Below are 12,793 nucleotides of genomic sequence, written 5' to 3' on the forward strand. Positions count from 1 at the left end.
TTGTTCAGTTTAATTGCCCACCTTATTAGCCCAAATTGGCTCTAAATTGCTTTTGACTATTAAAAAAGCATCAAATACACCCTCAAAGGATAAATATTTTCCACCACTCATAATGTTAAAACCTATGTTGTACAAGCTTTAACGGCAAATTCCAAAAATGTTTTGAGCAAAGATAGCACTGATTAGAAGTATATAGTCTTGATTCTTAACAAGTTGTTGTTTCTCAGATATTTAGATTCCTTATCTGTAAAATGGGAATAATATTTGCAACAATTTCTTGAGAAGAAATAACTTTATAAACCTAAAATTATTACAAGTGCGATTTCATTATTATTAGCATTATGGTTAATAAATTATTGGAGAGATAGTATAGAAGAACAGAGAGCTGGACATCAAGCAATAAAGACATGCATTGAAGTCTAGCTTTTCACACATAACAAATGTATAATCTGGGCAAGTCTTTGAACCTTTTAGCAATCTTGGCAACTCTAACTTTTAGAGATGTTATCAAATTCTTTATAGTAATAGTAACAATTTAGATCAAATAAAGAACCCTCAAGAAGTGGTGCCATAACTATTTAAATTTCCATGCATATTTCCATTGGACCAGAACTAATGTCCATATTTTACATAATTATATCTTTGAATAGTATGGATTCAAACATATTTAGTCACATCTGTAGGGGAAGATTCCTCATCTGAGCTTTCTTATCACAAATAAATCTAAGGTCTATTCCTTATCCTTAGTATTATAGTTATTATTAGATGGAAAATATAAAGAGAATAGAAGCCAAATACTTCATGGCAAGATCAGCTTTGGATTTGAAATCTGAGGACTAATGTTCAAATTCTATCTTTCATTGTTAAGTTTGTAAAGTTTGATGTTAAAGTCTCTAAGCCTCAATTTTCTTATCTGTAAAATGAGGTTCAACTAGATGACTTCCAGTTCAAAATCTGTGACACTAATGTATATATAAAGATTAAAAATGTTTATTAATAAATAGCTAATACTGTGTCAGAATTCATCTGTTTAAATCATTTCTTGCAAAATTTTGTCTTTATTGTGCACAAGAACAGAACAACTTGCCTCTAGGTTAAGAAATGTCTTACTTTGACACACTTGAGTTGTATAAGTTTGTAGACAAAGAGGCAAGTTTTTTTCCTCCCTAAACTCATAGCATTTATTTTTTCCATCTAGTTTTGCAGCTCCTAAACTTCTCAATGTGTGTATTTCAGAGTCCTTGGTCAAAATTTAAGCTTTTAGAAGGTAATGATCATATTTTAGGATTGCTTTACATTTTTCTGTGCACTTAGCACAGTGTCAGGAATAGGCACTTCATAAAAATGTACTGAATGAGTAAATCAATGACTGAATTGGTTTCCCCTTCTCCTGGAGGCCAAGATACACACACACAGACACACAGACACATATGCATATGTACATGTGGAGAGAGACTTTTTTTTTTTTGCTGAATCTAAGATTGAGTGGTATTTCTAAAATTTCAAATCCTTCTTAGGACAAAGAACACATTCTTTTTTGAAAGATATAGATGACACATTCCATAGAGAGTGGACAAATGTTCCATTAGACAGGGACTGATTTCTTGAGCATGAAAAATAATGAACACATTGTCATTCCCCAGGGGTTATATGGTTGCTGAAGAAATTGGATGCCATTGTATGGCCCTTCTGCTCTGAAAGTATATTAAGGAGGAGTGAAGAGAAAATATCTTCTCAAAGAGAATTATCTACCCATGACCAAGAAATTATGTATGCTCACTTTTGTCTGTAGTATAATCAAATGGACAAATCCCCTCCTTGATTCTTTCAAAAGTGTATTAGTGGGTCAATTTGTTACACTGTATTTTTGTGTTGTTCAGTTTGATGAGATTATCTGGTACTGAGGCTATCCAAGGAATTACTAAATGCCAAGATCCATTTGCTCTAAACTCTAGCTAGCTAGCTATAAACAAAATGTAAATATACAAAAAATGATAATAATTGGAAACACTGTAAACACTAATTTGAGAAGTAGATGCAGACAGTGGGGAACATATGAAACCAAATGACAGCCTAAAGAATTGTCTTGTTACTGACAATAGTAGAGCTCGAAGCACTGGGAGTGTGAAGCACTTTCTCATTTTTGGCAGATGAAAGAGATAAATATTAGCCTGCTGTTGAGATTTGCACTGTGCTGTGCAACAAGAAAATGAAATATATGAATGATATATTGAGAAATGCAGAGAAAGGCAAAACATTTGAATGGTATGCAAGAATAGAAACTATAAAATCCAATGGATAACCTTGGTACCTGATGCAAACTCCCTTTAGAAACCATAAAGTTTGCAATAGATAAGATGGAAGCTGCAAATTTTTTTTTTTAGAAAGGACAATTTAATAACGGAAGGTACCTGCATAGAGCTTCCAAATCATAGCTCCTACTACAATGGCATTCATTAGAACTTATCAGATCAAAAAGTCTGCTAGTAATACTGAATCCACACAGACCAAAATATTAAAGGGATTTCAAATATCATTATCAACTCAAGGAAAGAAGGGCATGAGACTATACTATTATACAGCAGAAGAAAATTATAGGCCAAATCTCTTTCAAACAAATCCTGTAGAGCAAGTATGGAGTATGATTATCTGGAAAGTGTTAAGTTGTTGTAGGGATCAAATGAGATAATAATTGTGAAGTGCCTAGCATAGTGCTGGCATGTGGTAAGCACTGCATAATTGTTAGCTATTATTATTGTCATTTTTAAAAATTGTCCCTGTCATCCAAAATTACCTGTATTTGCTTTTTATGTATTCTATGAATTCCAAATTTACTTCTATGAACATATGTACATGTGGTCTTCTCTAATAGAAAATATACTTCCTTAGGGCCCTTCCTGTTTCCCTTTAATTGTAGAGATTTCTCTCCATTGATTATGTGCAATTTATCCTGTATATCTCTTGTTTGTAAATCATTGCCTTTATGTTGTATCTTTCATTAGACACTGAGTTCCCTGAAAGCAGGGACTGTCTTTTGCCTTTCTTGGTATTCCTAAAACTTATTATAGTGTCTGGCACATGCCAAGCACTTAATGCATGCTTAACAATGGACTGATTAATAGTAGGAACTGCTTTGATTTTTTTTTTACGTCTTTTGGGTCTAACACAATGTCTGGCACTTGGTAAAAATCACATTTTATATGATAGTAAATGATCTAAATGAATTACTGTGGTCAGACTGCTACTTTATGCAATGTGTCATCGTACAGGAAGCCCTGGTCTTGGGATCAATGGAAATCTCACATTTGTTACTTAATCTCTTTTCCTCAGTTTTTCCATCTATAAAATGAAGATGTTAATAGGAACATACTGACAGGGCTGTTTTGAAGAATGATGAGATAAAGTAATTTGTAAATCTTAAAGTGCTACCTATATATGAGCTGCTGCTACTAATGAAATATATTTAGTGTTCATAGAGAACTAGCACCTCTGGCATGGGGCCTTGATGAGTCTTTTTAGGGATGCTCCCCCACCTTTGGTGGCTACCTTTCTCCCAACTCTTCCCTGTGGCTCCAAGAAGTTGTAGCATGTGAAGTGGCCACACACTGGTAAAACCATGACAGTGGCCAGACTAAACCAGATTGAGTATACCTGACAGACTTCAAACCCAACAGACACTGAGGAATACCTAGAACTTGGCCAAACATCAAAGATGAAAAGATCATCACTGAATCCCAGATCATCACCAGTCATCCTGACTTTTATCTTGCCATTGGATTTTGATGACTGGAAGGGAGAGTGAGCCTCACAACTTTGTGGAACTCTGCCTAAATCCAAATTAAGAAATCATCTTCATGATTTCACTGGTCCTCCTCAAAACAAAGGACAAACAACTACTATTAATATTAGTAATATTGTATTTGTTGTCATTACTCTGCTCCTATTACTTATTTGGACCAGTGACTTCAGAAGAGAAATACAAAAAAATCTATGGTATGTCTCATCCTCAAATTTTTACATCTTACTGGTTCATTGGTATATGTAGACTTTAGGAACCCAGGCTGACCTGAACACCCTGATGAGACGCTGGGATGTAAAAATGGCCAGAACATTATTAACAATCTGGAAAACATTCAGTTGCCTAGTTTCCATATGGTGTACATGGCAAAAGTTTTCCTTCCAATTATCAGGATTGTGCCGCCCCAGGAGACCTTAATTTATTCTAGTCATTAGAATAGAGCCTAATTTTTAAAAAATGCCAGCACAGCCATTGACAGATAGTTCTTGCCAAATACCCTGCCCAACTGTCTATGAATAAGAGTATAGATAATGAAATGGCATTTGCAATATACTATATGGTTTCTTATATTGGAAACAATAGGAAATTCCAAATGTCACTAGAGTAGGTAGGCATGTTTGTATATATGATATACATGTGTGTGTGTGTAGGAGGAAACAGAGAAAGACAGAGACAGAGAAAAAGGAGAAAGAGAGAGCCTTGTCAGAATTAATTCACAGAGATGAAGTTTTATCATATTCCACTGACAATTCTTTATGTCCAGAAGGTCTGGCTAGGAAGGAAGGAACTGAGCAGACATGCCTGAGCTTTATAATCTTAAAAACCCACAGAAATTTCTGGTAACTAGCTATCAAGGTAACAGTAACACGGAAAATAAGTGACCATATGATTCACTCAAACTTTTTGGTGAGCTTTGCCCCAACCTCCCCTCTATCTGTGACTCTTTTCTTTTTTTAGCCATTATTCAGTATTTTGACTTTAAGATACATATTTGTTTCAAGCAAAAACAAATAGTTACACAGAAAATAATATGACATTTAGAATAACAGTCAAGAGAATTAATGAAACACAGCAATTAAGAGTATATGAATCTCTTTGGAATTTGACTAAATGCTATAATAACTGAACTTATAAACTAAAAATTTGTCAAAATCATCTTTTCTGGATAAGCAAATAAAATTTAACATTATCAAGAAAGCCTAGATAATCAAATAAACATGATAGAGAAGGATTCCCTATATCCAAATACACAAAACATTCTGTGGTATAAGGGGTAGAAATGTAAGGAGTTAGTATAAAAGGTTGGACTAGATTATTTAGGAGTAGGGTCACTGGGAATTTAGTCAAATTCCAAAGAGATTTATTTTAACAATTTATTTATAAAATATGGAAACTGAAGTAAGAAAATCAGAGAGAGATTAGGGTAAGATACCTAACCTCTATACTAAGTATTTTGTTCCAAACCCTGGCTCAACCCAGGCAAGGATAATTAGCTCTTAGCCAGAGAGACCTAAGTTGAGACAAGGACCTGGGGATGCAGGAAGCATCTATCAATAGAGTATGTTTCTCCTGAGGCTAGTTCCTTCAGAAAATCCAGGAAAGGAGTCAGCCTTTTTCACTCACCCCACGTGGTAGTTTTAAGGAAAATAGAAGCAGCCAGAGAACCTCAGTCAGAGCTCCTCCAAAGTCAAATTGAAGATGAAAGACCAAAAAAACCTAAAGACCTCTGCACAGGAAGTTCTTGGCATTTTTAAAGACCATTTCTTTTAGTCACTTCCTTTGGCTTCCTTCCATTTTATGTGCACCAATAACAGCTAAAGCTTTGCTTAGGACTTCCCAGGGGGAAGTCAGTTGATTCTGATTCGTCACCCACTATTGCACATGTGGGTCACAGACCTCCCCCACTCAAGTGTAAGTGGGGCATATACACTTCTGGTGATTAAATCTAAAAATGGCCAGGGGAGAGTTAAATTAATCTTCACAGTGGGAGAAAGGAATAAGTATTCCCCAACTTATAAGAACTACTAGGAAAAGTTGAAATCTGACTGAAAGAAATTAGACCAAAAATCTGCATGTTAAGTAACATGCACCAGAGAATCCCAAATAGAAAAACACCTATTTTTTTTTAAAGCTACGTGGCTTAAAAGGGAGAGACATAAAGGAAGATATAAACTTTTTCAACTTACAATTTGGCATGGAACGCTGGGGGGAGTTCACGGGATTTGTAATCAAAGAATAAAGAAGATCATCAGTTGTAAAATATGCTATTTTGATGATTTAAACACATGTTTTTATGTACATGATTATTTAAAGTTAAAAATATCTATATTATAACAATGTGTGTACAGAATTTCCACTAAAAAAGGAAGTGATGAACTCTAAATGCCGACTGAAGTATGATTTTCTTTAGTTTGTTCCTCCCCCCATGAATTTTTCTCTAGTATAAGTGTTATGTCTTTCACACCATCATGAACACAGAGATATGGATTGCATAATAACTCATATACAACTTATATCAAATATGACATGCTGCCTTGTGGATAGTGGCAAAGATGGCAGAGAGATAGAGAACAGGATTACAAAAAATCATGAAATAATTATTGAAAATTGTACGGTTATATAATATTTTAAAAAACCAAAGAATGTTTTGCTCACAAAATTACTAAAAACAAAGTAGCAAGCAATAAATTGGAGAATGACCAGGAAAATGATTTTCTTATATCTATTCAGTTAAATGGTGGTATACCATAAGAAACAACAGATAGGAGGAATTCTGATAAATATGGAAAAATTAATATCAACCCAATGGTGACCAAGAACAAGACCTCAAAAAACTTATATTCTGGAAAAAAAAGTTTCTAGATCAGGGTGGCTTCAGAGCACAAAACTCTGGCAATTGTTCTGGGGAAGACTGAGGATATCATGCAAAGGTGACAAAGTAAGAAATATTTGAAATCCACCAACCACCCTCCAAGAAGAGCTCAAATTGACCATTGGAACAATAGAATCAACAGAAGTGTTGAAATAGTATTTAGGTCCAGAAAAACATGGGGAGATAGTGCAAAGAATTCATCTGACTGAGGTATGAGGAGAAAGCACTAGACCAACTTCAGCAGAATTTGGACATGACTATTATACAAGCAATAGAAGAAAAAAACATAGTCTGTTCAGTCTAGCCTCAGGAAGGTAAATAAAGAAACCAATGTAATACAAGTAGCAGTGGGAGGAAAGGGGACTTACATAGTCCAGCAGCAATAGAGACATGCCTGATATGACCCAACACAGGCACTTTACCCAATAATGCCATTTCTCTGCAGAACTGAAGAGAACTGAACTCGAACAGTTGAATGGAACAATTCAAAACTTTATACAGTAGGCAAACCAGGCCACCTCTACAGAATGCCTACTCTGAGACTGAGATAGCTGAACCCATCCCAGGCACAGGATAAGGTTGGGACAGTTTTCTCTCCTTCTTAGGAAAGGAATTAAGCTCCAACATATAGACAAAATCAAGGGGCAGGGAGGGGGGGGGAGTAACCTCCCAATGAGCAAAAGAAAGAGAAAAATCTGACACTAGGAAATATTTCAACAAGAGAGATGACCAAAATGCATGCTCAGAAAAGAGCAGTAGCACAAAAATAAAAATCTGTGAAGTGTCAAAGGAAAATGTGAAAGGATGTCAAACACAAAAGAACCCCTGAAAGAGGTCCAAAGAGGGAGAGAAAAACAGATCATAAAAATCTTAGGGAAAAAAAGTTAGAAAAAATGATAGAAAAAGTTACCAGTTTAGAACAAAAAAATTACCAAAGAAAACAGTTTCCTAAGGAAATAGAATACCTTATATAGGTAAATAACTCTCCAAGAAAGGAAGTAAAAAGCCTCAAAGAAGAAAATGGTACCCTCAAAATTAGAATTGGGTAAATGGAAACTAACCACTTCATGAAAGAGCAGGAAATGTTAGAACAGCATCAAAAGAATGAAAAAGTAGAAGAAAATTTGAAATCTCTCACTGAAAAAAAAACAACAATTGACATGGAAAATAGATCCAGGATAGAAAATCTAAGAATCCTTCAATTGCCTGAAAGCCATGATTAAAAAAGGAACCAGGACACCATAATGAATGAAATTATGGAAAAGTGCCCAGTTATTCTTGAGCAGGAGGACAAAATATAAATTGAAAGAATCCAATTATTACCTCCTGAAAGTAATCACAAATTTTAAAATTCCAGGACTATTATATTCAAATTCCAGGACTCCAAAGCCAAGAAAAAAAATAACAAGCAGAAAGAAAAAAAAAACACAATTCAATTGTTATACAACCACAATCAGGAATATACAGGGCTTAGCAGCTTCTGCATGAAAGGATCAGAAAGCATGTAATATGATATGCTGCATGACAAAGGATCTAGGCCTATATCCAAAAATCACTTATCCAGTGAAACTGAACATAATATTCCTTGGAAAGAAATGTATGTTTAATGAAATAGAAGAATTCTAAGCATTCCTTTAAAAATAGCCAGAACTAAAAAGAAAATTTAATAATCAAATTTCACACTTAAAAATATGAAGATAATTTTTTAATGATGGAAGGGATTCAGTGAGGTTAAACTAATCATATCACTGAATGGGAAGAAGGTTAAGTAATTAGGATACTTAGGATTTATATAGTAGAAGAAATAACTAAAATTCTTAATATAGTTAAAATAATCATACAATGGAGTTAAACTGATTACATTCTTTGCAAAGGATAATGATAACTAAAGTACTTAAGATACTTATGGTATAATAGGTATTTAAGTACTTTAAGGTAATTAATGAAAAAATGGACTTGAACAGAAAAAAAATTTTTGGAAGTTCTATGGGTATGGCACTAAATAGATAGATGATTTTGGGTAGGATGGTCATTTTTATTATATTGGCTCATCCTACCCATGAGCAGTTAATGTTTTTCCAATTGTTCAAGTCTAGTTTTAGTTGTGTGGAGAGTGTTTTGTAGTTGTGTTCATAAAGTTGCTGTCTTTGTCTCGGGAGATAGATTCCTACATATTTTATTTTGCCTAAAGTAATTTTGAATGGGATTTCACTTTCTAGTTCTTGCTGCTGAGCTGTGTAGGAAATATATAGAAATGCTGATGACTTATGTGGGTTTATTTTGTATCCAGCAACTTTGCTAAAGTTGTTGATTATTTCAACTAGCTTTTTGGTTGAATCTCTAGGATTCTTTAAGTAGACCATCATGTCATTCACAAAGAGTGATAACTTGGTCTCCTCCTTGCCTATTTTAATGCCTTCAATTTCTTTTTCTTATCTAATTGCTACTGCTAGTGTTTCTAGTACAATGTCAAATACTAGAGGTGATAATGGGCATCCTTATTTCACTCCTGATCTTAATGGGAATGCATCTAGTTTATCCCCATTACAGATGATATTAGTTGATGGTTTTAGAAATATACTGTTTATTATTTTTAGAAATGACCCTTCTATTCCTATGTTCTCTAGTGTTTTTAATAGGAATAGGTGTTGTATTTTATCAAAGGCTATTTATGCGTCTATTGAAATAATCATGTTGGTTTGCTTGTTGATGTGGTCAATTATGTGGATGGTTTTCCTAATAGTACTTTGACCAGTACTAGACCAGTACTTTGTCTATTGTGTCTGTTTTTTCAAAGTACCAGCTTCTAGTCTTGTTTACTAGCTCAATAGTTCTATCACTTTCGGTTTTATTAATTTCTCCCTTAATTTTTAGAATCGCTATTTTGGTTTTCTTCTGGGGGATTTTAATTTGTTCGTTCTCGAGTTTTTTGATTTGCATTTCCAATTCATTGATCTCTGCCCTCCCTAATTTGTTAATATATGCACTCATGGATATGAATTTTCCTCCAAGTACTGCTTTGGCATCTCATAAGGTTGGAAAGAATGTCTCACCATTGTAATTTTCCTCAATTAAATTATTAATTGTTTCTATGATTTCTTCTCTAATTAACCAATTTTGGAGAATCATTTTATTTAATTTCCAATTAATTTTTGATTTGGCTCTCCATGTACCCTTTCCAATCAAGATTTTTATTGCTTTATGATCTGAAAGGTTGCATTTATTATTTTGGCATTTCTGCATTTGAGTGCTATGTTTCTGTGACCTAGTGTATGATCTATTTTTGTGAATGTGCCATGTGGTGCTGAGAAGAAGGTGTATTCCTTTTTGTCCCTATTTATTTTTCTCCATATGTCTATTAACTCTAATTTTTCTAAGATTTCATTCACATCTTTTACCTCTTTCTTATTTATTTTTTTTATTTGATTTATCTAAATTTGATAGTGGTTGGTTCAAGTCTCCCACTAATATGGTTTTACTGTCTATTTCCTCTTTCAATTCTCCTAGTTTCTCCATTAGAAATTTGGATGCTATACCATTTGGTGCATACATGTTGATTAGTGATATTTCCTCATTGTCTATACTCCCTTTTAACAGAATATAATTACCTTCCCTATCCCTTTTGATCAGGTCTATTTTTGGTTTGACTTTTTCAGATATCATGATTGCAACTCCTGCCTTCTTTCTATCAGTTGAGGCCCAAAAGGTCTTACTCCATTCTTTAATTCTAACCTTGTGAGTATCAACCCACCTCATATGTGTTTCTTGAAGACAACAAATGGTAGGTTTTTGGGTTCTAATCCAATCTGCTATTTGTCTACGTTTTATGGGTGAGTTCATCCCATTCACATTCAAAGTTATGATTGTCACTTGTGGATTCCTTGGCATTTTGATATCTTCCCCTAGTTCTGACCTTTCTTCTTTAACTATATCCTTTTGAACCAGTGATTTACTTTAGGTCAGTCCCCCTAGTCCCCTCCCTTGATATGCTTCCCTTTCTAGCCCCTCCCTTTTTATACTCCCTTCCCCTCCCCCCTATCCTTCCCTCTCTTTTTATACTCCCTTGTGATATGGAAATCACTTTAAAAGACTGATATATATTAATTTAAGGTCGCCAAAGAATTCAGCTATGTAATTCCTAAATGAAAACTCAAGTTAGCAGTCAACCTTTTATGGAGTTTTAATTACAACAGGAGAAAGAAAAGTATTAGAGGGAAAGAGAGAGAGGGGGAAAAGGGAGAGAAGGGAATAGGGCTTAAATACCCACTCTGCTTAGGCTGGGCCAAAAACCCAAGGCGTTGGATAGCCGAGGCAAAGAAAAGAGATCAGTCCCTATCACTCACATGACCAAAATGGAGAAACAGTCTGAGGGCCTTCACTACAAGCACCAGGCTCCAAAAACCACCTCTCCTCCACACAGGAAGCAAGAAGCCCTCCTCAGCTGTCCTCAAACTCACTTCCTGTGTCTCACCTGTTCCAATGGTGGCTTTAGCTTAACCCAGGACCGCCCAGAGGTCTGTCCCCTTTGCACATGTCTGTTGAAGGCCATATTCTCAAATAATTAAATCTTGAGCTTTGCTGCAGCCCTTCCTAAATCTTGTTACCCTGAGTAGGGTGAAGATTGTAGTTTCCAAGACCTGATTCTGTTATTCCAAGTATCTCTATTGTTATTGATCAGGAAATAGCCAAATCCCATCCTCTAAAGAATGGTTTGAACAGGGTTGAGTAGTTTTCAAATTCACACCCTCCCCCCTCCCACTCCTTGATTTTCCTTTCTTTCTTACCCTGTTGCATAAGATAGAATTCAGGATCCCACTGGATCTAGATGTTCTTCCCTCTCAGATTTGATTTCACTGAGAGTAAGGTTTAAGTAATTCCACTTCACGACCTCTTCCTCTCCTTCTCATATAAGAATTCTTCCCCTCCCCTTCCCATGTGTATCTTTGTATGGGAACTATTATTCTATTTAGTCCCCCCTATTTCTTAAAGTAAATCTTAGCATCATCGTCGATTTCCCCCTCCCTTTTTCTTTCTTTGCCCCCCCTTTCATCAAATCTTCTTAATGCCCCAATCTTTCCCTATGTATGATTCTTCTAACTACTCTTATAATTCATACAATTTTTGAGAGTTACACAATACATTTCCCCACATATTAATATATATAATTTGATATAAATGTAGTCCTTATAGAAGAGAGTTTGACTTAAAGAAAAAGATAAGATTTATCTCCTTTTCCCTTTCTTTCATATTTACTTTCTCATGTTTCTCTTGCTTTCTGTGCTTGCATATCAAATTTTTCACTAAGTTCTGGTCTTTTCTTAGCAAATGCTTGGAAATCTTCTATTTTGTTGAATGCCCATACTTCCCCCTGGAAGTATATAGTCAGTTTTGCTAGGTAGTTGATTCTTGGTTGGAGACCCAGCTCTCTTGCCTTTCTAAATATCATGTTCCATGCTTTGCAGTCTCTTAGTGTGTTAGCTGCTAAGTCCTGTGTGATCCTTATGGGAGCCCTCCTATATCTGAAACTCCTCTTCTTGGCTTCTTGTAGGATTTTCTCTTTTTCTTGGAAGCTCTTGAATTTGGCGATTATATTCCTGGGGGTTGTCTTTTGGGGATTTAGTATAGAGGGTGTTCTATGAACCCTTTCTATTTCTATTTTGCCCCCTTGCTCCAGAACATGTGGGCAATTTTCTTCTATAATCTCCTGTAGAATAGCATCAAGATTTTTGTTTATCTCTGGTTTTTCAGGGAGACCAATAATTCTGAGGTTGTCTCTTCTTCCTCTGTTTTCCAAGTCTGTGACCTTTTCAGTGAGATATTTTGTTTTCTTCTAATTCATTAATTTTTTGGCTTTGCTTTATTGATTCTTGATGTTTTGTATTCTCGCTGTGTTCCATTTGTTTAATTCTGGTCATTAGGGACTGGTTTTGCTTTTCAGCTTTGTCTGCCCTTCTATTAGATGCTTCCAGCTCTTTCTCTAATTGTGAAGTCTTGTCTATCAGACTGCTGATCTCTTTCTCCCATTTTTCCCCAAAAGGTTTCCATCTTTTGGGTAAGCTCCAGTTTGAGATCTTCCAGAGCTTGTGGATAGTTTCCATTTTGGGAGACATGTTCTGATTTTG

This window comes from Monodelphis domestica, chromosome 6 (assembly GCF_027887165.1).
Source record: "Monodelphis domestica isolate mMonDom1 chromosome 6, mMonDom1.pri, whole genome shotgun sequence".
NCBI classification, from domain to species: Eukaryota; Metazoa; Chordata; class Mammalia; order Didelphimorphia; family Didelphidae; genus Monodelphis; species Monodelphis domestica.